The sequence below is a fragment of the Asparagus officinalis genome, chromosome 1 (genome assembly GCF_001876935.1).
Source record: "Asparagus officinalis chromosome 1, Aspof.V1, whole genome shotgun sequence".
Classification (NCBI taxonomy): domain Eukaryota; kingdom Viridiplantae; phylum Streptophyta; class Magnoliopsida; order Asparagales; family Asparagaceae; genus Asparagus; species Asparagus officinalis.
In genome coordinates, this window is record NC_033794.1 from 3,229,965 (window position 1) to 3,252,003 (window position 22,039).

The following is a 22,039-nucleotide window of genomic DNA, read 5'->3' on the forward strand; positions in this document are numbered from 1 at the left end:
TGTATGTGTGTGCACACACACACACACACACACACACACACACACACACACACACACACACACACACACACACACACACACACATATATATATATACACACACACACACACACACACACACACACACACACACACACACACACACACACACACACACACACACACACACACACACACACACACACACACACACACACACATATATATATATATATATATATATATATATATATATATATATATATATATATATGGGAGAAGTGTTCCTAAGGTGACGCCTTAGATAATCATCTAAGGACGCGACCTAAAATCACACGATTAAGCTACATTGTGGGAGAAGTGTTCCTTTATGTATTGCTTTATTTTATTCTTAGGTTGGGATCAATGATTTGTGATTCACTACTTGAGACATATGGTATATACATGAGGGTTTTTTTGTTTGGATTATTTCGCTCGACGTACCAGTCTCGTGTTGTGGGTTTCTAATTGTCGATTTCCTTCAGCATGTTTATTCTTAGTTTAGTATTAATATTTAGTTATCTACAATTTGAGACAATGGTATATATATTAGGGTTTCCTTGTTTGGATTATTTCGTTCGACGTACTACGTCTCGTGTTGTATGTTTCTAAATGTTAATTCCACATAGATACATGGAAAATGATCTAGGTAGACTATGCTGATAGATAGAACATTCACTCCATCTAGTAGCCCTTCCCCTGGGGGCAGATGAGGTGATCTTGCTATAGTGCTCTGACACTCTTTATGTGGTTCTTTTTTTGTTTTCTCTTCTTTCAGGCAGTACAAAGATTCGGAGAGCCGCGGGATGACGAAGTTCTTGCATAGTCACCGTCACATGAGTTATTAGTAGAAGCTCAACAGTAGATTTTTATGATTTTATTCAGACTTTAGAGTTTTATTTTATATTGTAAAGGCAGTGTGCCGTAGTACGATTTCCAGTTGATTCATGATGAGATATTTATTCATTCCAGATACTAGATGTATTACAGTTGAGACATGATTTCTATTTATGAGATATCTCCTTCTATGTCATGTCTATTGTTTCTATTTCCTTATTTTGTCTGTTTTGTACTTGCACAATTATTTATTTCCACTAGAGGATATTACTGTGATTGGTGAAACATGTTTATGTATAGTGTGGGTGCATGGCAGGTTTGACATCTCCGAGTTCACCTTGGACTGCAGCATTGTGCGAAACCAAGGGCATCACAATGGCAAATTTGATGAGTTGTTCCTTGCTGGAGAAGGATTAGTATTTGATGTCAAGCATTGGTTTGTAGAGGAGTTTTGGTGCTGAGGTTTTGACATATTGGAGCCATCTTATTTACAGGTTGTCGTCTATCGCGATTAGAGTATTTGAATCTGGTGGAGCTGCTTCAGATTTTGGGTTGCTTCAGATAATTGAATGCCCAGCATATTGTCACATTGAGGATGTGAAATTTGATCCGAGTGCACACTTGGGATTCAGAGGCTTGTTTGGTTATCAGTTATGGGATTCTGATATTGTTCTGAGTAGTATTATCATATTTGACTCTCAGCAGGTAGAGAGTGTTGGACATATCATTAGGATATCGCAACGGGTGGTGACTGATGGTACTTCACGTTTAATGGAGATTACTCCTTGTTCTCCAGATCATTCTGTATAATTTGGGATTGTAGCTGAGGTGACACAGATTAGAGATCATGTTGGTATTGATATAGATGATGAGTTTGTTGATTCGAGTGCAGCTGATGGACACAATTCGGATTTGACTATGGCCGTTGATTGACCTCAGTTGGAGGTGTTTGGTAATTGTGTTTCTTCTATATATAGGGTTGAGGAGTTGAGCTCCAAGACACATTTGGTGTGGAGAGATGTAAGTTTGGAAGAGAGTTTATCTTTTCACTTTGAGACCATTTGGAGAGTTATCAGCTACAGATTGGTTGGTGATGATCGTGAAGGTTTAAAAATCATTCTAGTTGATTGAGGTCGTTTGTGGCCATTTGGGTAAACTACGTGAGGCTTGATTCCTTGGGCAAGAGGATACGTAGGCAGTCATTTTGATGCAGTCGGTTTGTTGAGTTGATACCGACATTTGAAGTTTGTTCGCATTCTCGTTTGAGTTCCCGACTTGTTGTGGATGGAGTCCATTGTCGTGAATTTGTTTCACTTCGTACTGGACGCAACAAGTGAGACATTTGGTTTGGTTGGTGTCGGCTTAGTTTTGAAAAAATTTTGCCAAGGTGGAGAACTGTAGAAATGGCGAAAATATTAGTAAAGTTTAAAAAATTTGAAGCGGACAGGCATTTGAGTGCTTGCCGGTCGACCGCGAGCTTTGGCGCGGTCAACCGCAAGCATGCACGATATAGGGATATGTTCTGGAGCTCTGGCCGATCGACCGTCGCGGTCGACCGTCAGAACCCTGTAATCGATTTTGGTTTCTGTCTTTCTGGTCGGACTACCGTGACGATTTTGGCGGTCGACCGCCAGTCAGGTTTGGGCCTGATTGCGGTTTCGATCCCTTTCTGATTAGGATTTGTGTTTGGTATAAATACAAACACGGTTTTAGGGTTTTAGAGAGTTGAAAAGGGGTTTGTTTTGTGCACAGAAAAGAGAGTTTTCTGAGCAATTTGATTAGGGTTTTGTTTGAGAGATTTGAGAGGTTTGTTTGAGAGATTTTGAGTGAATTTGTAATCTCTATTTGTACTCTCCTTCTCTATTAGTGAAAACTCATCTCCTTCTTGCCCCGTGGACGTAGACAACTTGCCGAACCACGTAAAATTCATTTGTTTGTGTCCATGCCGTTGTTTTGATTGTGTTTGGTCTTCTCTCTCAGCGTTTGTGTTTGCCCTCGGAACCCCAACAGGGTATATGTGCAAGAGGCATGATATAAGTTTAAACATGTGCAAATTTCAAACTGAAGAGCCTTTTTTCCAAGGAGAAGGTTTTATTTAAATACGCAGCACAAATGGCGCTCAGCTCAGGACTACAACAACTGATGTACCAAAAAGTGTCCTAAATAGAAATGCTATTAGGGACCCCCTTTCCTGTGACCCCAGGCTCTGAGAACGGCTTCAGCAGCTCGTAAGGAACTACTCCAGCTCCACACCTATTCAAAAGCTCGGGGTTCGCATTTCTGCCATCAATTTCCCCTTCAATCTCCCTCATGCGTCCGTTAAACCTCTCGAATGCGGCGTATATCACCGGATCCTTGACCCAGGCTGGCTCCGCCTCTTTGCCAAGATACTCCTCATCCGGTGCGTGTGTAGATAAGACATCGAGTATAGCCATCACTAACGTTCCCTGGATTTGTGAAGGGAATAGCTCCATGAGCGTCGATTCTGGCTTGTCCCGGAATCGGGCGAATTCCTCTGAACTCTCATCCTCAACGGGCATGTTAACTCTTGCTATCGCGGGTCGATTCGGGAAATACCCTGCGTAGTGGTACTGCCCGAAATTGACTGCTGCGTGATGCCCAGATGTCACCCATACGATTGTCGTCAGAACATGGATCAGATCGTCCTTAGTATTCAAGACTGGCCACCATGGCTCGTCCTTCTTGTCGCCGTGGCCTTTTGTACGTACATCCGTCCACCAGTTTCGGAGCTCATAGTCTTCTTGAACATGGTTTGGGCTTGGGTAGTAATGAGATACGTAGTCGGTTACCCACTCTTTGATGGAAGACCAGACCAAAAGACCGTCATTGGCGTATGGATAGTCCTCTATTGTTAGCTTTAGTCCATGCTCCGCTGTTGGATCCTCCACCGCCATTCCTCTAAAAATGTAGGAGGAGAAGTACTCATTAGATTTATAGGCATTTAACGATGCTGTTGACGAAATTGAGTATGACTACCTTCTGATCAAATCAGCGGGCAAGGCCTCCATGTCAAACCTCCACTGTTCACGATAAGCAACCGAGCTGAGCTCCATCGCGTACTTTCCTGGAGCGAAGCTTGTTTCGATGATTCCCCCCGCGTTGACGAGGGTCGCCCGTGCGAAGGCATTCATTTCCATAGTGTACCGAAAATGAGGGTGCAACAGTCGGTAAATAGGGTGAATTGCACTAAGTTGGCGATTCATTGCAATTGTGTATGGTTCAGTGCAGCAGTGAGTTCGTAGCCTATTAAATAACAATTTCTTGTCAAAAAGCTATTATGAAGGAAAAAGCTCGTAATATGCAAGTCTTAATTAATACCAGTGGCTAACAAGTTGGTGATAACCAGCATCATGAGCACAGACGTGAGCTTTGGCGAGCTTCCATAGCCAGCTTCCTGTGGCATCGTAGCATTGAGTGAATACTCGTTTCCATTGAGGCTTGGTTGGGGATTTTGGTCTTGTCAGCTCGATAGCTATCGGTTTCAATGTGCCTGTTGGCATGAGGAAGAAAAGAGTTCGAGATCCATACAGGGTAGTTCCCTCTAACTCTCTGACCCTGTGAACAAAAGGTAGGAGCAAATCATGGTAATCCAGTACGAACAGTTTCTTTTGCTCCAATGCCTGTGTTTTTCAAAATAAAACACGTTAGGTCATGACTGATATTGTTGAATACATCTCTTTAATGTTTCTTTGCTTTCTTGTTGAAAATGTATTATGCTAGGGCCCCGACTATACCTCTTTTGCAGTCATTATTGCTCCTATCTCTTGATCTATGATTTCTTCTGTGATTGCTGACTCCGGAGGGCCGTAGATCTGTGGATCCAGTTTGCTAACAAATGGAAATTCCTGCACATGCAGGGCAGCTTAAGATTTATGATTTACAAAATTCAAAAGATTTGTTATTTTCTTATTTATATGAATTAACCAATGTATATCTCAATTTGTTTTGAGTAGCTTACTGTGACTAATTGAATGCTGAAAGGGTTGAGGCCAGCTAGAGTTTGCCGTGAGAACTCTTCATCTCTGAACCATGAGAACTTATCCTCTACATTGAGTCAATGTCACAAACCTAGTCACAAATACAATGTAAATGTAGCTGAAATACATGTTGAAAGAAGTGAAGGTAATTTACTTTCAATCATGGCTGGAGTGTCGAACAACAATATATTATCAGTGCCATCTACAAGAGTTTTCACTAGTCTTGGGAGGACCTTGGTTAACAGACTCAGCCCTTCTTGCTTTTGTAGAGGCACACCTTCCTTGAAGAGAGAATCAATGGCTTTAAAGTCGGGAAACCCTTTTGTTTTGTCCAAGGCAGTCTTGAGAAAGGAGCGAAGAGTAGCCAGCTCATCTTGCATGCTTGCTTGTTTCACCGCTGAGAATGATTCATCTCTTGGGACGTACACACTATCTCTTCTCACCTCTGATAGAGGGTCTACAAGACAAAGTTAGAAGCAGTTAAGAAAGATATGATATTCATTAACTTAATGGAGGAAATGACCCACAAAAAAAACGAATGGAAGAATAAGATTCATTAAGTACCCTTTTCGGTTTTTGGTCTTCCTGTTCTGCATCGCCTTGGATATGGTAGTTCCATGGTGCCACCGAGCACTGGCCTTGCCAAATCCTCCTTGTCAGGGTCACCAAGATCGTTGTATGTATCATAATCATAGACTCTCTCAAAGCATTGCCTCGAATGATTTCAAGCTCTTTGTTCCTTAAATTTTGGAGGCCACCGGGAGTTGCTAATGGTAAATAAGACTGCTTGATCAACAAAGAAATGTGGTATTATTTGCTCATTTGTTTTATTATTGCAAGTTGTGAAATTTGAGTACTTGTGTTAGCATAACACAATATTAAACATGTTTACAAGTAATGTTAATACTCGATTAAATAATTGGAGGTGCCAAAAAAAATTCACAGAGAAGTTATGTTAATACTCGATTAAATAATTTGAGTTCTTTTTTACATTTTGGTTTATATATAATACTTCATGTATTATAGTGAAGGGTAATATTGACAATGAAAAACGCTTCCCAATTAAACTTATGCTTTTAAAGAGAGTATGATATGATATGTGTGTGTATGTGTGCCTCTGGTTGTGAAAATCAAAACTCTATGTTTAACCAGACTTCCTAATTAGAATAGGATACAAATTCCTAATCATGATAGATGTCTAAGTCTATGCAATTCTCATGAAGTTATGCAAAAAAAAAATCAAAGACACAATCCCAACAAATTACTAGCCCTGCCACTGCATATGTCTTACTAGATATTGTCGTAGCGTATGAACTATATATAAATGACAAATTTATAATAAATACGGGAAAAGAAATTATATACCTTAGTGGTGAAAAAAACTCTCTTCTCATGGTTGTCAAATTTGGAGTGCACCCAAGATCTGCAGTCTATGTTAAGTGCAGTGCTGTCATCACCAGTCATGAGAACAATATCATTTAGGTACATCTCCTTGTGATGTTCATTTGTTACAAAAACTCCCCCAATCTCACCAAAACCATTTGGAACTGAAAATTTGGCTTCATACTTCACATCATCTCCCTTCTGGGTTGTCCTGTGAGCGAAGGCCCCCACTGTTTCCTTCTCTTTTCCGGTTTCTGATCAATTTAATTAAAAGAAAATGTAAAAAGAAGAGACTGAGGAAGAATTAAGAAGAAGAAGAATAAAATTAGTGCCGTAATACTATATGATTTTTTATGTAAGCTGATGTCCCAAAATTTCCTCATTAGTGACTTGTCTAACTCAGCCGGTTGATGGATTATGTGATGCATAAGGAAGGAGTACTGTATGAATTATATATATTACATGCGACACAGCCACAATAATTCATATGAATTGTTGCTCAGACAAGTGTGCATGCATGAATATTATTGATCATTATGGTTGGCCAGTATCGAGTTCTATAATTCTATGCGGTCATTTGTCCTCGCAAGAGTAGTTCTATTTTCTTCTGTTGTGAGCCTGCCATGCAATAAAAATCTTGCCATGCATGCAATAAAAATCTCGTTCACCAGTTCGGAGGGCCGGGGAATAAAATAAAATAATCTTCAAACCTACTTGTATCTTACTAATTAATCTAAGATTTTCGTGGTGCGTGATTAATGCAACTTACTATGATCTGTTGGAATTGATTCTTCAATTTGCTGGAAACACACACACACTTGTGACGAGGAAAGAAAACCAATTTTCAGGCGTTCTAAATCCACACACATTCATTACTGTCATATAAAACTACAAATACAAAACAGTTTTTCTAACTTACAAACGTGCACAACGTGCACAAGAAACCTGTAACTAACTAACTAAACACTTAACCCACTAAGTAACCAACTAATTAACCTATGAAATGCATAACGTTACAAGATTAATTCAACATTCACCCCCTTAATCTTGTTGCATCTTCTTCACATCCTTCAGTCCTATTTTCTCACGCAGCTCGACAAACCTCTGACGACCAAGTGGCTTTGTCAGAATATCGGCCAGTTGATCCTCAGTCTTCACATACTTCACTTCAATTTCTTCCTTTTGAACACAATCACGAATAAAATGATACTTGATATCAATGTGCTTGCTTCTGTCATGGTGCACAGGGTTCTTCGTGAGAGCAATGGCTGATTTGTTATCTACATTGATGATAGCTTTGACAGGTTCACTGCCCTTTAGCTCACTCAACAGACGCCTAAGCCAAACACCCTGGCATGCCGCTGCTGTTGCGGCCACATACTCAGCTTCACATGAGGAGAGTGCCACTACTCTCTGTTTCTGTGATAGCCATGTCACAGGGCTTCCGCCAAGAAAATAGATAACTCCTGTTGTGCTCTTCCAGCTTCACATGAGGAGAGTGCCACTACTCTCTGTTTCTGTGATAGCCATGTCACAGGGCTTCCGCCAAGAAAATAGATAACTCCTCATACCTCAGTATTTGCTTCACAGCAGTCATGTGAGTCGTTGTGGGCGCTTCCATGTATCGGCTGACTACTCCAACTGAGTAGGCTAAATCAGGTCTTGTGTTGACTAGGTACCTCAGGCTCCCTATGACACTTCTATACAGAAATGCATCAACTGGGGGACTGATATTCACTTTACTCATTTTAAGTCTCGGCTCCATGGGGATTTGACAGGGATTACATTCGGCCATTCCAAGCTTCTCAAGTATCTTTAGAGCATATACTGACTGAGACAGTGTGATGGAATGTGAATTTTGCTTCACTTCAATGCCCAAATAGTAGCTCAATAATCCAAGATCACTCATGTCGAATAGCCTCTTCATCTGCTCTTTGAACTTTGCAATATGTTCGACACTTGACCCAGTAATAATAAGATCATCTACATAGACACCAATCACTTGGATTTCACCCCCCAGTTCTTGCTTGTACACAGCATGCTCCATAGGACACTTGATGAACCCCAATGACTGTAAGCACTTATCAAGCTTCGAATTCCATGCTCGAGGTGCTTGACGCAGTCCATATAACGCCTTCTTCAGCCTCAGCACTTGCCCCTCATGGCCCTTTGCTTCGAATCCAACAGGTTGTGCTACATACACCTCTTCTTCTAGCTCGCCATTTAGGAATGCAGATTTTACATCCATGTGATGTACTTCCCAGTTCTCCTGTGCTGCCAGACCAATCAAGAGCCTTACAGTTTCAAGCCGTGCAACTGGAGCGAATACCTCATTAAAATCCACTCCCTGTTTTTGTACATAACCCTTCGCCACGAGTCGAGCTTTGTGTTTTACTATTTCTCCTTCAGGATTTTTTTTCACCTTGTATACCCATTTCAAGCCAATAGCACGGTGCCCTTTTGGTAATTCTGCAAATTCCCATGTGTTATTCCTCTCAATTGCTGCAATTTCTTCCGCCATGGCTTGTTTCCAACTTTCATTGCCTGCTGCTTCTTCATAAGTTGCAGGTTCTTCTAAAGATAAGAAACATAGCCCTACCTCCTCATCCATCTCAACTGTGTCATTGTACACATCTTGTAGAGAACGATACTTGCGAGGCCTCTCTGAGCTTGTTGATGGTTCTCCAGCATCCTGTGCATGATTATGATTCATGGGAGTGTGAGGCGAAGTCGCACCTTCAGAGAATTGCCCGCTTGATTGCTCATCAAAGTTCTGCGCGTCTTCACCTTTCTCAGATTCATAATGCACGGTGAACGTGCCACATGAATGAGCTCCAGAATATTCTCCTCCTTGTCTATTCCCCCAATTCCATTCCTTATCCTCTTCAAATATTGTGTCCCTGCTTATTCTCAACTTCTTTGAATTAGGATCATAAACTCTGTAAGCTTTTGATCCTGGTTCATAACCCAGAAACACCATTGGCGCACTCCTATCAGCCAGCTTCTTTGTGTATGGACTCACAGTCTTGACGTGCACCAAACAGCCAAAAACTCGAAGATGTTGAACCTTCGGTTTCCGACCAGTCCACCTCTCATATGGTGTCACTCCTTCCACACTCTTTGTTGGAGCTCGATTGAGTATATATACTGCTGTCTTCACAGCTTCTCCCCAAAATGTAGCTGGTACATGTTTGCTTTTTAATAAGCTTCTCACCATTCCTAAAACAGTTTGGTTTCTTCGCTCGACAACGCCGTTCTGCTGCGGAGAGTATGGGGCTGTGAGGAAATGCTTGATGCCTGAGTCTTCACAGTACTGGGTGAATGCTTTAGAGGTGAACTCCCCACCCCTATCGGTTCGGAATGCCTTCAGCTTAGTATTAGCTTCCATCTCTGCACTTGCCTTCACCTTCTTGAATGCATGTAATGCTTCATCTTTGTTCTTGAGCATCACAACCCACATGTACCTACTATAATCATCAACAAGCAACATAAAATATTTGTTACCTCCAGGTGTTGTAGGAGTGATTGGGCCACACAAGTCACCATGCATGAGTTGGAGCGGGGTCTCAGCTCGAAAACTTGCGCTTTGGGGAAAGTGTGTACGATGATGTTTGCCAATGACACACCCATCACACACTTGAGTTATGTGATCAACGATAGGCATTCCTATCACCATTCCCTTCTTGGTCATGTTCCTCAATGCCTGAAAGTTTAAATGGCCATAACGTGCATGCCACAGCCATTCAACTTCATTTAATTTCCCCAACAAACACACTGAGTGAGTTGTTTTCAAGTTTAGAATATACAATCTATTTCTTGATCTTCTTACTCTTGCCAGCAGCTTTCTAGCTCTATCATACACCAACAAACAACCATCTTCTATCACAGTTTTGCATCCATTCTCATCCAATTGACCTAAACTCACTATATTGCTACGCAGTCTAGGTATGAAATAAACATTTGTAAAGAATCGATGCTCACCATTTTGACACTGAAACATCACAGTGCCTTTTCCTCGAATGTTCACAACAGAACCATCGCCAAATTTGACCTTCCCAGTCACGCTTTCATCTAGTTCTGAAAACAGCTCCTTGCAACCCGTCATGTGATTGCTTGCTCCAGTGTCAAGAAACCAACCTGAGTTGTCGTGCACCACTTCTTCTTCTTCATTCAACCTTGGCTTCACTTTCTCCTCATAGAGCATCACTTCCTCTGTTGTGATCTCCCTATGATTCTCACACTCACAAATTTCTGTCGCTAAGAGTGCTGGTTCTTCATCATCCTCTTGTGCCTCCACAAAGTGTGCCTTTTCCTCCTTCTTCTTAGATCGACATTCCGAGGCAAAGTGCCCATAGTTTTGACAATTGTAGCACCTTACCTTGGACTTGTCGAACTTTCTCTCATTGTGATTTGATTCATTCCATCGACCACTTTCACCATGCCCGCGACCACGACCACGGCCACGGCCACACCCACGGCCACGACCACGGCCACCACTCGTTCCTCGTCCTTTGTATGAGTTGGACGAGCTTTCTCCTCCTCCTTTCACTTGTTTCCCTTTCCACTTTTCACTTGTCAACAGAACTTGTTCATCCTCATTTTCACCATAGCCACGCAATCGTTCTTCATGGGTCTTGAGCGATCCTATGACCTCCTCAACTGTCATCGTGTTGAGGTTGCCAAATTGTTCAATGGTAGATGCAATTTGAAGGAACTTGGGAGGGACTGCACGAAGAAGCTTCTTGACGACATAAGCCTCATCTATCTTGTCGCCCAATGCACGAATCTTATTGACAATAGTGGTTAACTTTGCACCAAAATCATCAACTGTCTCCACTTCACGCATGCGAAGACCCTCAAACTCACTTCTCAGATTCTGAATTTTTGCTTCCTTGACACGCTCAGCGCCCATGTGCATTGTCCTCAACATCTCCCATGCTTCCTTGGCCGTCTCCTTCTCAGCCAACACGAGAAGTGTCTCCTCGCTGATGGCTTGATAGATGGCAGCAAGAGCCATCTGATCCTTCCGCATTTCTACCTCATCGTTGGGGTGATCGGGCTCAATGGCATCCCATACACCTTGTGCACGCATATACACCTTCATCTTGATCGCCCATGCTGAGTAGTTGCTCTTTGTGAGCAGCGGGTACTGAAGAGAGACTGTCCCTTCTCTTCCAGTTGTCTTCAACGTCACTGTGTTGCCAGATCCGCTGCTTGAAGGTGTTGAGTCCGCCGGCATGATCTTTGGCATCAAATCCCAACCAAGCTCTGATACCAAATGTTGGAATTGATTCTTCAATTTACTGGAAACACACACACACTTGTGACGAGGAAAGAAAACCAATTTTCAGGCGTTCTAAATCCACACACATTCATTACTGTCATATAAAACTACAAAATACCGATCATCAATATCACCAGCCAAATCACTATCGCTATACCCAATCAAGTGTTTTCCCATATGCTCCTTCCTGTCATAACAACACCCAAAGTTTAGAGTGCCACGCACATACCTCAGTATTTGCTTCACAGCAGTCATGTGAGTCGTTGTGGGCGCTTCCATGTATCGGCTGACTACTCCAACTGAGTAGGCTAAATCAGGTCTTGTGTTGACTAGGTACCTCAGGCTCCCTATGACACTTCTATACAGAAATGCATCAACTGGGGGACTGATATTCACTTTACTCATTTTAAGTCTCGGCTCCATGGGGATTTGACAGGGATTGCATTCGGCCATTCCAAGCTTCTCAAGTATCTTTAGAGCATATACTGACTGAGACAGTGTGATGGAATGTGAATTTTGCTTCACTTCAATGCCCAAATAGTAGCTCAATAATCCAAGATCACTCATGTCGAATAGCCTCTTCATCTGCTCTTTGAACTTTGCAATATGTTCGACACTTGACCCAGTAATAATAAGATCATCTACATAGACACCAATCACTTGGATTTCACCCCCCAGTTCTTGCTTGTACACAGCATGCTCCATAGGACACTTGATGAACCCCAATGACTGTAAGCACTTATCAAGCTTCGAATTCCATGCTCGAGGTGCTTGACGCAGTCCATATAACGCCTTCTTCAGCCTCAGCACTTGCCCCTCATGGCCCTTTGCTTCGAATCCAACAGGTTGTGCTACATACACCTCTTCTTCTAGCTCGCCATTTAGGAATGCAGATTTTACATCCATGTGATGTACTTCCCAGTTCTCCTGTGCTGCCAGACCAATCAAGAGCCTTACAGTTTCAAGCCGTGCAACTGGAGCGAATACCTCATTAAAATCCACTCCCTGTTTTTGTACATAACCCTTCGCCACGAGTCGAGCTTTGTGTTTTACTATTTCTCCTTCAGGATTCTTCTTCACCTTATATACCCATTTCAAACCAATAGCACGGTGCCCTTTTGGTAATTCTGCAAATTCCCATGTGTTATTCCTCTCAATTGCTGCAATTTCTTCCGCCATGGCTTGTTTCCAACTTTCATTGCCTGCTGCTTCTTCATAAGTTGCAGGTTCTTCTAAAGATAAGAAACATAGCCCTACCTCCTCATCCATCTCAACTGTGTCATTGTACACATCTTGTAGAGAACGATACTTGCGAGGCCTCTCTGAGCTTGTTGATGGTTCTCCAGCATCCTGTGCATGATTATGATTCATGGGAGTGTGAGGCGAAGTCGCACCTTCAGAGAATTGCCCGCTTGATTGCTCATCAAAGTTCTGCGCGTCTTCACCTTTCTCAGATTCATAATGCACGGTGAACGTGCCACATGAATGAGCTCCAGAATATTCTCCTCCTTGTCTATTCCCCCAATTCCATTCCTTATCCTCTTCAAATATTGTGTCCCTGCTTATTCTCAACTTCTTTGAATTAGGATCATAAACTCTGTAAGCTTTTGATCCTGGTTCATAACCCAGAAACACCATTGGCGCACTCCTATCAGCCAGCTTCTTTGTGTATGGACTCACAGTCTTGACGTGCACCAAACAGCCAAAAACTCGAAGATGTTGAACCTTCGGTTTCCGACCAGTCCACCTCTCATATGGTGTCACTCCTTCCACACTCTTTGTTGGAGCTCGATTGAGTATATATATACTGCTGTCTTCACAGCTTCTCCCCAAAATGTAGCTGGTACATGTTTGCTTTTTAATAAGCTTCTCACCATTCCTAAAACAGTTTGGTTTCTTCGCTCGACAACGCCGTTCTGCTGCGGAGAGTATGGGGCTGTGAGGAAATGCTTGATGCCTGAGTCTTCACAGTACTGGGTGAATGCTTTAGAGGTGAACTCCCCACCCCTATCGGTTCGGAATGCCTTCAGCTTAGTATTAGCTTCCATCTCTGCACTTGCCTTCACCTTCTTGAATGCATGTAATGCTTCATCTTTGTTCTTGAGCATCACAACCCACATGTACCTACTATAATCATCAACAAGCAACATAAAATATTTGTTACCTCCAGGTGTTGTAGGAGTGATTGGGCCACACAAGTCACCATGCATGAGTTGGAGCGGGGTCTCAGCTCGAAAACTTGCGCTTTGGGGAAAGTGTGTACGATGATGTTTGCCAATGACACACCCATCACACACTTGAGTTATGTGATCAACGATAGGCATTCCTATCACCATTCCCTTCTTGGTCATGTTCCTCAATGCCTGAAAGTTTAAATGGCCATAACGTGCATGCCACAGCCATTCAACTTCATTTAATTTCCCCAACAAACACACTGAGTGAGTTGTTTTCAAGTTTAGAATATACAATCTATTTCTTGATCTTCTTACTCTTGCCAGCAGCTTTCTAGCTCTATCATACACCAACAAACAACCATCTTCTATCACAGTTTTGCATCCATTCTCATCCAATTGACCTAAACTCACTATATTGCTACGCAGTCTAGGTATGAAATAAACATTTGTAAAGAATCGATGCTCACCATTTTGACACTGAAACATCACAGTGCCTTTTCCTCGAATGTTCACAACAGAACCATCGCCAAATTTGACCTTCCCAGTCACGCTTTCATCTAGTTCTGAAAACAGCTCCTTGCAACCCGTCATGTGATTGCTTGCTCCAGTGTCAAGAAACCAACCTGAGTTGTCGTGCACCACTTCTTCTTCTTCATTCAACCTTGGCTTCACTTTCTCCTCATAGAGCATCACTTCCTCTGTTGTGATCTCCCTATGATTCTCACACTCACAAATTTCTGTCGCTAAGAGTGCTGGTTCTTCATCATCCTCTTGTGCCTCCACAAAGTGTGCCTTTTCCTCCTTCTTCTTAGATCGACATTCCGAGGCAAAGTGCCCATAGTTTTGACAATTGTAGCACCTTACCTTGGACTTGTCGAACTTTCTCTCACTGTGATTTGATTCATTCCATCGACCACTTTCACCATGCCCGCGACCACGACCACGGCCACGGCCACACCCACGGCCACGACCACGGCCACCACTCGTTCCTCGTCCTTTGTATGAGTTGGACGAGCTTTCTCCTCCTCCTTTCACTTGTTTCCCTTTCCACTTTTCACTTGTCAACAGAACTTGTTCATCCTCATTTTCACCATAGCCACGCAATCGTTCTTCATGGGTCTTGAGCGATCCGATGACCTCCTCAACTGTCATCGTGTTGAGGTTGCCAAATTGTTCAATGGTAGATGCAATTTGAAGGAACTTGGGAGGGACTGCACGAAGAAGCTTCTTGACGACATAAGCCTCATCTATCTTGTCGCCCAATGCACGAATCTTATTGACAATAGTGGTTAACTTTGCACCAAAATCATCAACTGTCTCCACTTCACGCATGCGAAGACCCTCAAACTCACTTCTCAGATTCTGAATTTTTGCTTCCTTGACACGCTCAGCGCCCATGTGCATTGTCCTCAACATCTCCCATGCTTCCTTGGTCGTCTCCTTCTCAGCCAACACGAGAAGTGTCTCCTCGCTGATGGCTTGATAGATGGCAGCAAGAGCCATCTGATCCTTCCGCATTTCTACCTCATCGTTGGGGTGATCGGGCTCAATGGCATCCCATACACCTTGTGCACGCATATACACCTTCATCTTGATCGCCCATGCTGAGTAGTTGCTCTTTGTGAGCAGTGGGTACTGAAGAGAGACTGTCCCTTCTCTTCCAGTTGTCTTCAACGTCACTGTGTTGCCAGATCCGCTGCTTGAAGGTGTTGAGTCCGCCGGCATGATCTTTGGCATCAAATCCCAACCAAGCTCTGATACCAAATGTTGGAATTGATTCTTCAATTTGCTGGAAACACACACACACTTGTGACGAGGAAAGAAAACCAATTTTCAGGCGTTCTAAATCCACACACATTCATTACTGTCATATAAAACTACAAATACAAAACAGTTTTTCTAACTTACAAACGTGCACAACGTGCACAAGAAACCTGTAACTAACTAACTAAACACTTAACCCACTAAGTAACCAACTAATTAACCTATGAAATGCATAACGTTACAAGATTAATTCAACATGATCAAGCTCAGCACTAATGAGCTCAAGCGACAGAGTTTTCCCTAAGATATCTTCAATATAATGAAACCCACGATCAGTGATCCCCAAGTCTGCGGAGATTCCTCCTACAGGGAACTTCACCGTAACAATAGCCTTCACCGACGTCGACCGGCTCTTTGTCGCAGTTAGCACGGCTTGTTGGGCGTTCTGGGCCTCATTCCGCCCAACATCACACCTGATACAGCCCCCTCGGTTTCTTGATGAGGCCTTTCGGGCCCGGCCCAGTGGGAGCGAGAGGGGGCCTAAGGTGGGAGAAGAGGAGAGGCGTGATGAGGATGAGAGGCAGAAGAGAGAGGGGGTTGGGGTTGAAAATTGGGCTGGAGTTGGCTTCAACATTGTTATTCTATGTACAATTTATGTTATAATTTCTTATTTTATTTTGTGGGTTTTGTTTTGAGATTGAACAAAGTGGGGGGCTTTATATAGAAGTTGGACGTACGGGTTTAGGGTCTGCGAAAGTAGCGGTGCACAAATAACGGAAGCGTATAGATTTTTTTTTTTTTCAAGGGTTAAGTTTACAAAACAAATGGTGAACTATTTTTATTAGAAAAAAAATATCATAATTTATTTTACTAGCCCATCATGATATTAGCAAAGCTGACTCGTGTAACACATAGATCACGTATTTTGGACTACTCTTTATTTATGATTATTCTGTACTTAGAAAGGTTCTCTTTTCTGTCTGTGGTTCCCATTTTCAGAACCCAAAAAAATCCTTTACGTTTGGAAAAAATATTTACCTTACACCTGAGAAAACAGGAAAATGCTCTCACATTTAGAAAGATTAATTGAAATATCCTCACATTTTGGGGGGAAATCAACCAAAATGCCCTGAAACTCGAAAAAATATAAAAGTGACTTAGCAGATCACTTGTTTATGTGTCATACACGGACCATATGTATCGGAATGCTAGCCTTATATAAATTTTGTTCGAAATATATGCATGCTAATTAATTCGTATGTTCAACTATACATTTAAATGGTTCTGGAGATCTGTGATATATATAAATGTGAGGGTTAAGTTTAAGTAGTAGATTACCTTGATGTATATTGTAAATTAAAATCAACCTTGACACTAGTAAAAATACGAGTATCCCAGACGGAAATTCACAGACGGAAAATTTTCCGTCTGGGATAAAATATACTAGACGGAAAAAATCCGTCTAGAAATTTCCGTCTACAATATAATATTCTAGACGGAAATTTCCGTCTATAATAATATTGCAGACGGAAATAATATTTTTAATTTTTTTTTGAAATTTTTTGAATATCCTAGACGGAAATTTCCGTCTAGAATGTATCCTAGACGGAAATTTCCGTCTAGGATATTTGGTACCCTTTATAGACGGAAATTTCCGTCTAGAATGTATCCTAGACGGAAATTTCCGTCTAGGATATTTGGTACCCTTTATAACCAAAAATCCCCAGATCTAGATCTAATGACATTTCATCCCCTAAATCCCTAAATCCCCAGATCTAATTCGCCTCCTCGCCGTCGCTATCAGCATCGTCGTCGCCGTCGGAAAACTTCCCGTGCTCGCCGTCGCTTCACTCCCGACGTCGTCGCTGACTGAAGCGCTATTAAGAGCCCAAGTGCACGTGGGCTGCACAAACCCCAAGAAAACCGCCAATGAAAGTGTGAAATCCACCATAGTTTCCGAGACGCATTCTGTGTCTCGGAAACTAAGAATTGCCTCATAGCTTCCGAGACACAGAATGTGTCTCGGAAACTATGAGCAACCTTGTAGTTTCCTAGACACTTTCTTGACCTCGGAAATTGCACGCTTCCCCCGTCGTTTTGCATTTTTGTGCATTCATTGTATCGGAAATTGCACGTTTATCGTCTTTTCTTCGTCTTGAGCCGTGTGTGGTAACTCATAAGCAATTTTTGACGCCTACATATCCATTGGCTAATAATTTCATCTGAGCTGTAGATTAGCTCAGACGGAAAACTTCCGTCTGGGATAGTTATTCTAGACGGAAAAAATCCGTCTGTAATATATTACAGACGGTTTTTTTTTCCGTCTACTAAAATCCGTCTAGAATTCATTCTAGACGGAATTTCCGTCTAGAATACGTTATTCTAGACGGAAACAAACTGGACTCGTATTCCAGACGGAATTCCGTCTGAAATACCTTTTACAGACGGAATTCTAATTATCCCAGACAGAATTTTCCGTCTGGAATACGTGGTTTTGTACCAGTGTGAGCTAGATTTAGTGACAAAAAGGAACGCTTTTACTAATCCTTCTCTTCTGAAAATAGACAAGACTATGGCAAGGAATCATCGTGCGTACGATTTCACGTGAAACCAATCTAAAGCCAATAAATAAGAAATTGACTAAGTTCCAGCCATTTATTAATTAAAAATAAATCAGAAGCAATCGAATATGCCAAAACATGCAGCAATTACCTGTTTGGGTGGTGGGTTGTTTTTGCTTGAAGCTGTTTTGTTGCGCAGATAGAGTGCTGATATGATAAACAAAAATCCCATTTGGCGGTCTTTGACCAATTCTGTCACAAAAAAGAAATCTTCTGGCCAAAAGTTATTGTAGCTACCAAGTCCAATATTCCAACTGGTTTTCTAGTTACGGTAACTTTCATGTGAATTACTTAAAAGAACTAAACAGTCTATTTGATTCTTTTATGTAAATCAGGTGGAATTTACTATAGTTAGGAAACCAGTTCGAAAATTGGATCTGATAATTACAGTAAAATTCGCCCAAAACGCTATCTTTTAAGGAGAAATGGTGGTCAAAAATTGCCAAATGAGATTTTTTACTGCCACATCATTCTATTTACACAAGCAAACAACGTAAACGAGTCAAAGTATTCTAGGCTGATAGCTACCATACCTTTCAAGCGAAAACAACCCAACCTAGAATCCTTTTTAACGAATGGCTAGCTTTATAATCAAACAAGAAATGGCTTGTCCTTCCATCAACTTGTTGGTGTTTTTCGTTGGGGACTTAAGAGTGATGAAATGCTCATCCACGTTTGTTTTTACTTATGCCCAAATGAAAAGATGACACGTTTGATACATAAAGAATTTCTTGGAAATGAATTTGGATTTCTAGTCATATCTGTGCTAGAGTAGTGTTATATGCCCTTAAATATCCAATACATTTTTATTGAATATTAATTAAGTTTTATTGTTGCACGTGTTGTTTGGGTATCTTTTATGTAATTGTTATATTATTCTTAGAAATTATTTTGTTAGATCATGCACTGTGATGATCACTTGCTTGGAGATATGATCTAATTCAGATGTTTCTCAAATTTATGCTTAACCTATAACTAGTAAAGGATAACTTTGTTATAACATGTTATTATGCATGACAACGACATATGAGATGTGATGGTTGATCTCAGCTATCGTGAATGAAGATTCCCCGGGTGTATGTCATAAGCACATATTTAATATGTGTAGCACAAGACCTTATTTGGATTCTCTAGGACGAGTTACCTAAGAGATAGAGACTTTGAATTGTTACATGGTCCCTTAGACTTGATGATATTATCATTTTAGATTTGATAATTTAGTATACTTTGATATGATGGTTAAGCTTGTTTTTACAAGTGCTATACAACCTGAAATGTTGGGTTATTAGATTTTATTTAGGAAAATAATGGATATCTAGATAGGATCCAGTATACTCATTTTTATGAGTTAATTTATAATGCATATCCCATGAAGATATTAAATTCCCGTCGACGGGTGATTTTTGAAAATTATTTTTCTAATTTTATTTTTTATAAAACATAATATTTTGATGTCTCAAAATAATTTTTATTTATGTTCATGGTATTGCATTTTTAGGAATGAGCAAATAGGTGATTTGTCCTGCTCAATAAAGCTACCTAAAATAAATTAATACTGGAGGGGACTGAATGTAAGATAATATTATTCATGAATATTTGATCTCATATTATGAAAGAGCTTTTATGAATAGTTGACTGGATAGGGATTTAATTGTTAAATTAAAATTATTAATTTGATTAATAATTGATTCTCGATATGAGACCCAATTGGTCTCACTAATGTCATTAGAAGATGTTTACATGCAATACAATTCTATTTCTAACCTAATTGATATAGAAAGAATATTCTATCTTTAAATGTTATGGATAGAGTTTTAAACAATTAAGAATTGTTTTGAAATTGAAATCTATAAGGCATGTCCAATTCTATATATAGGATTCATGGGTAGCCTTATGAAAAAAAGAAGAAAAAGAAATAAAAACAAAAGAAAAAATATTTTGAGAACCTATCTCTCAGTAATGCTCCTCTTCGATGACGGGTGGATTTCAGTTGGAGGCTTTTTTCTCTTGAGGAAGCTATTTTGTATTGATCTTGAGATAGATTATCGAAGAAATTCGAAAAGCGTTTGAGTTACTCTGCTAGATTTTAATCAATTTTGATTAATCTACATAATATGCAATTTTCACTACGTTGTATGTTATGTTTCCTATAATCTGTTGGGTTGTGCTTTGATTCCTTGTATTACTTCATGAGAATTAGATAGGGTTAGAGATCCATCATGATTAGGAGATTAGGTCTCATCATGATTAGAAGTTTGAATCATATTTTAATTAGAAAGTTAGGCTAGAGATAGGGTTTTGCTTTCTCTATATATATTCTTCTATTATTGGAGAAAAAAATTCTATTATTGGAGAAAAAACCAAGAAGAAGAGGAGAGATAGGCAATATTCTTGTAAACTAGGGTTATTAGAGGGTGTAGCCTAATTCAAGAATATTATGCGAGAGGCGAGGGTTTTGTAGTCTTTGTCTATGCAAAAGATTACAACATTGGGGGAGGTTTCACAATCTTTGTCCATTTAAAAGATTGTAAGGAGTGGGTTTTGGAGAGAAAATGAGAGTTGATTATATATATGAGGTTGAGAGATTGAGAGACAAGAGTTGAGTGGTTCCTCTTATAGTCCTCCCTGATACATAGTAGATTTTTCATATTGTTACCCCGTGGATGTAGGTCGAAGTTGATCGATCGAACCATATAAATCTCAGTGTTTTTTTTTAATTGCAATTATTTTCTATCTTGTTAATTGTAGGTTGGCTTCCGATTTGCGGAGATCATAGTACACAGTGGGAATACAATTCCCCAATAAGTGGTATCAGAGCCATAATGATGGACCCGGGAGAAAGTTCGCAAGATAGACGTTGTACAAAAATGAAGATTGTCGGTGTTACAAGAATCAAGATGAAGAAAAAGAAAAAAAAGACTAATTTGTCTTCTGATCAAGGGTTTGGAGGCAAATTTCAATAATCCAGGAGTTGATCTCTAAGTTTTGGAGTGCTTTGAATGCGATGGGAGGGTTTGATTTTTTAGATTTTGCTCAGATTGATAAAAAAATACTAATAAATTCTGATGGTGGTAATGAGACAAATCTGATGGCAAATAAGGCAAATGAGTATGCGACGGATAAGACTAGTGTAGAGAATCAGACGTGATTCTAGCAGTAGAGTTCTCAATATATAATTATTCAGAATCATCACGAGAGCAGGAGTTGGTTGGTGTGTAGACTCAAGGAGGATAGTGCCAGATTAGATAGAGCTTACAAGAATGCACGACTGAGTGACATACATGGAGATAGAAATGGTGGCATTGGATTTGAAGATGATGAGCGCTCATATTCGGTCGAGGAGATAGAGGCATCCAGCTCGTAGTGCGGAGTAGGAGAGGTGCACCGATATAGTTTGAGACGAGTGATGTAGGTGGAGCACAAGGACAACAAGCGGAGAGAGGCTATTGTCAGGTTCAAGTTGGAAGGACAAGCATGGTTAATTTACTTCTGATGTTAGAGTGGTGAAGATCTTTTGGTGTGCACAAGAGAGGTAGAGGGGCCACAACGAGGCAGATGAAAGTGAGAGTCATATGGGCATCCAGTTAGAGTGCAGGTGTTCTAATTAGGACTACGAGTACTTCGATTTAAAGTGTAAAAGAATAGAAGACTCTAGCAGGAGAGACAAAGTTTTAAGACGACAATAGTAGATTGTCGAGATGGCTTGGGTATCAAATTCAATGTGGAGATTGTTGGGTTGTGTTTTTGATTCTTTATATAACTTCATGAGAATTAGATAAGGTAAGAGATCTATCATGATTAGAAGATTGAGTCTCATCATGATTAGGAGTTTAAATCTTATTCTAATTAGGAAGATAGGCTAGAAATAGGGTTTTGGTTTTCCTATATATATTTATCTATTGTTAGAGGAAAAAACACGAAGAAGAAGAAGAGAGATAGCCAATATTCTTATAAAATAGA

The 22,039-nt window shown here is 40.7% G+C and overlaps 1 pseudogene; it reads right to left on the reverse strand.

Annotated features, from left to right (window-relative positions):
- LOC109846547 lies at window positions 2,904–16,146 on the reverse strand (annotated as a pseudogene).